The 4,625-nt window shown below is 42.6% G+C and overlaps 1 non-coding gene across 1 annotated transcript; it reads left to right on the forward strand.

Annotated features, from left to right (window-relative positions):
- The first annotated feature begins 2,098 nt into the window (after positions 1-2,098).
- Positions 2,099-2,170, forward strand: TRNAY-AUA (transfer RNA tyrosine (anticodon AUA)). Its single transcript has one exon. It is a non-coding gene; the product is annotated as a tRNA-Tyr (tRNA).
- Positions 2,171-4,625: the final 2,455 nt, after the last annotated feature.

A 4,625-nucleotide genomic window follows, 5' to 3' on the forward strand; every position in this document is an offset into this window, starting at 1 on the left:
GGCTTATCTCTGCTCCATGAAGTTTTCTGTGATCTCAGCTGGAAGACTCAAATCCTGAGGGGGATGAAATCATCTGAAGGCATGACGGGGCCTACAGGACCCACTGCTAATGTGCTCCCCACCATGACTGGCCATGGGGGGACTGGTAGGATGCTTCCTCTCCATATGGGTCTCTCTACATGCTGTCTTCTCTCAGGGCTGCTGTGTATCCCCATGACGTGGCATCTTGCTTTAGTGAGCATATCAACCATTGTTTCTTCTAGCCTAGATGCCATCTCAAAGAATGACATGATGAAAATCATAACATCTCTCCATTTTCTTGTTCAAAATAGATAAGGATCTTGAGTTTGTAGAGAAATAATCTACAAACTATTCAAGTGGAATAACAGACTCTGGGTTATCAGTTACAATGTAGGACATGTGAGCCAATGAAGACACTGGCTGCAAAAGTCTACATGTTCTGATTGTCATTTAAGGGTGTTGGAAACTAAATAGCATCATAGAAGAGAAAGATGGTTTCACCGTAGCAAATGTGCTGCTGCTTTTAAGCCCAGGCACTGTGCCACAGGAAAGAAAGGATGCCTCCAGAGGAAAGTGGTTATGGGGAGATAGATAAGATATAAGCATGAATATGAGAACGTGAATATGAATATATGTGGGAGAGATGAAATAGGGTAGGGAGAGGCAGGAGCTGATTTTATGAAAACAGAGTGAAAAGGTTAGTATTATTCAGCCCAGAAAGGTAAAGTCTGAGAGGATTCAATAATAAAGAGGACTCAAATGTCCTGAATTTCTAAAGAAGTTGTGTTTGAGAGGTTGTTGCTGTTGTTCAATCACCCAGTCGTGTCTGACTCTTTGCGACACCGTGGACTGCAGCATGCCAGGCTTCCCTATCCCTCACCATCTCCTGAAGTTTGCTCAAGTCCATGTCCATTGCATTGGTGATGCCATCCAGCCATCTCATCCTCTATCACAGTCTTCTCCTTCTGCCCTCAATCTTTCCCGGCATCAGGGACTTTTCCAATGAGTTGGCCATTCGCATCAGGTGACCAAAATACTGGAGCTTCAGTTTTAGCATCAGTTGTTTCAATGAGTATTCAGGGTTGATTTCCTTTAAGACTGACTGCTTTGATCTCCTTGCTGTCCAAGGGACTCTCAAGAGTCTTCTCCAGCATCACAGTTTGAAGTTATCAATTCTTTGGCATTCTGCCTTCTTTACCGTCCAGCTCTCACAACCGTCCATGACCACTGGGAAGACCATAGCCTTGACCATACGGACCTTTGTCAGCAGAGTAATGTCTCTGCTTTTCAACACCTGTCTAGGTTTGTCGTAGCTTTCCTGCCAAGAAGCAATCATCTTCTGATATCATGGCTGCAGTCACCATCCGCAGCAATTTTAGAGTCCAAGAAGAGGAAATCTGTCACTACTTCCACCTTTTCCCCTTCTATTTGCCAGATCTTAGTTTTTTTAATATTTAGTTTTTTCACTCCTTTATCCTCATCAAGAGGTTCTTTAGTTCCTCTTCACTTTCTGCCATTAGGGTGGTATCATTCCTGTATCTGAGGTTGTTGTTTCTCCCTCCTATCTTGATTCCAGCTTGTAACTCATCCAGCCCAACATTTCTTGTGATGTGGTCAGCGTATAGGTTAAATAACAAGGTGACAGCAGACAGCTATGTCATACTCCTTTCTCAATCATGAACCAATCAGTTGTTCCATAGGGGATTCTAACTGTTGCTTCTTGACCTGTATACAGGTTTCTCAGGAGACAGGTAAGATGGTCTGGAATTCCCATCTCTTTAAGAGTTTTCCACTGTTTGTTATTATCCCCACAGTCTAAGGCTTTAGTGTAGTTGATGAAACAGAGGTAGATGTTTTTCTGGAATTCTCTTGCTTTCTCTATGATCCAGTGAATGTTGACAATTTGATCTCTGGTTCCTCTGCCTTTTCTAAACCCAGCTTGGATGCCTGGAAGTTCTTGGTTCACATAATGCTGAAGCCTAGCATGTAAGATTTTAAGCATGACCTTGCCAGCATGGGAGATGAGTGCAATTGTCCGATGGTTTGAACATTCTTTAGTGCTCCCCTTCTTGGGGATTCCCTGGTGGCTTAGCCGGTAAAGCATCTGCCTATAGTGTGGGAGACCCAGGTTCAATCCCTGGGTTGGGAAGATCCTCTGGAGGAGGAAATGGCAACCCACTCCAGTACTTTTGCCGGGAAAATCCCATAGACGGAGAAGCCTGGTAGGCTATAGTCCATGGGGTCACAAAGAGTTGGACACGACTGAGCAACTTCACTTTCACTTTCTTGGGAATTGGGATGAGGATTGACCTTTTCCAGTCCTGTGGCTACTGCTGGGTCTTCCAGATTTGCTGACATGTTGAGTGCAACACTTTGATCATCTTTTAGGGTTCTGAATAGCTCTAGTGCCGACTCGATGGATATGAGTTTGAGTGAACTCTGGGAGTTGGTGATGGACAGGGAGGCCTGGCGTGCTGTGATTCATGGGGTCGCAAAGAGTCGGACATGACTGAGCTACTGAACTGACTGACTGAGTGGAATTCCATCAGCTCCACCTCCACTTATTGACAGCAGTGCTTCCTAAGGCTCAACTTACTTGACTTCACACTCCAGAATGTCTGGCTCTGGGTGACTGACCACACCATTGTAGTTATCTGGTTCATTAAGATCTTTTTTGTACAGTTCTTCCATGTATTCTTTCCATCTCTTTATCTTTGAAAAGTAAACTTTGCATAATATAAGAAAGTCCCACTTCATATAGGGGATAATGCTCTTTTGTTTCTTACTAGAATTGAGGCAATTTCTGAAAATATAAATCTAGAGAGTTACATGTTTATGGTTGATAGAACTGACTGTGGAGGGAAGAGCTTTGGTTTTTGTGTTTATTTTGGGTTCTGATCTGACTTTTTTAGTTCACAACCAAGAAGACAACTCTGACTTCCATCAGATGCTTTTTGGGGTCTCTGTCATACTGGTATCCTGAATTGGAAGAGCAGCTTTTCTGTTTTTATAGGAATGCACACATGTCTCAAGCATCTTCTGGTCTCCCAGGAGAGAGATCCACAGGAGTACAGGAGGATCCACAGATGTTGCTTGCACTTTGGATTAGTGATGTGAGGGCTAGTGCTTTGATAGCAGTTGGTAGTTCATACATTTTTTTTTTTTTAAAGCGGAGTGAGGGGAGCTAAACCCCAGTGGTGGGCAGGGGTCACAGGGACTACTATGGGCTTATGAATTACTGCCAATATCCAGTGACACTGGCCAGCAAGTTTGAATTCTGTGTGGATGGAATAAGCCTTGGGACAGAGTAAGAAAGAAAAACTTAATGAATTCTGTTAAAGAAGCCTCACGTGGACCCCAGTTCAGTTGGTTCCCTAAGGAAACCCATATGGCAATGGACAAAGATGAGGTTCTTTTATGTTATTAACAGGTTTCATCAAGAAAAATCCAAGATCTATTTAATCTTGGGTTTCTAGCTTCCTTCATTTAGCCATCTGAATCAAGGATATGGGTGCATCCCAATCAAACAACCACATTTCCCTGAATTATTTTATGTGATAGAAATATCTGGAAGTTTAATGCCATAGGATCATGTGAATAGAGATGAATTGATGTTTAAATAGATCTCCAAGCCTCAGGAGGACAGGTACAATGTCTGTCTAGCTCATCATCGCGTTCTGTTACCTCTCAGTGACTGGCATATAATAGATGCACAAAATAATTGGATTAATAATTAATAAGTAAAGTAAGGATGTCTTTGGCTTCCCTGGTGGCTCAGTGGTAAAGAATCCTCTTGCCAATGCAGGAGACATGGGTTCAATCCCTGGGTCAGGAAGATCCCCTGGAGAAGGAAATGGCAACCCACTCCAGTATTATTACCTGGAGAATCCCATGGACAGAGGAGCCTGGCTGACTACAGTCCATAGGGTCACAAAGAGTCAGACGTGTCTTAGCGACTAAACAACAAAGGTGACTTGGGGTTTTCTATTTATTTATAGTTATGTGTATTAAGTATAGCTATTGGGCTTTTAGATCTTAATTTATTCCATCTAATAGTTATTTAACTCTGAGATATTTTCAGCATGGTTAAGTTTGTTCCTAAAAAAAATGAAAATAAAGATCTAACTAGGTAATTTCACTGGAAATGAGCAATGGGGGAGATGGAATTGGATTCTTAATTGGTGGCTCTAAGAAAATTCATGCTTGAATTCTTCTGGGGTGAGAGAGTATCACCCTTCAGATCTTAAGAGTTCTTAAAAGGGAGGTGTAGTATTTCAGAAACAACCCTTTCAAGCCATAATGCCTTTCATCAAAGGCTTTTAAAGCACTTTGTCTTTAACAGGGCCCACGTCTACCTCCTGCTCAGCTCACACACATGCCTCCCTTTGAGGTCAGTAGACGCTAAAAGTACTGAGAAAACAAGCCAATGTAGGTAGCAGAGGCTGCAACCTAGTCATATTTCAGTCTCGAATGTGAGTGCGTATACCTGAGACTTCAAAGAAGTCTATGTAGGCCAGAATGAAATCAAGCATGAAGTCCAAAGAAAACCAGCTGTCAGATGAGGGGAATTTAGGTCTCACCATTAGAACTCTTGCAGAATGGAA

The sequence above is a fragment of the Moschus berezovskii genome, chromosome 18 (genome assembly GCF_049115385.1).
Source record: "Moschus berezovskii isolate FMDL1 chromosome 18, NW_MosBer_1.0, whole genome shotgun sequence".
Taxonomy (NCBI): Eukaryota; Metazoa; Chordata; class Mammalia; order Artiodactyla; family Moschidae; genus Moschus; species Moschus berezovskii.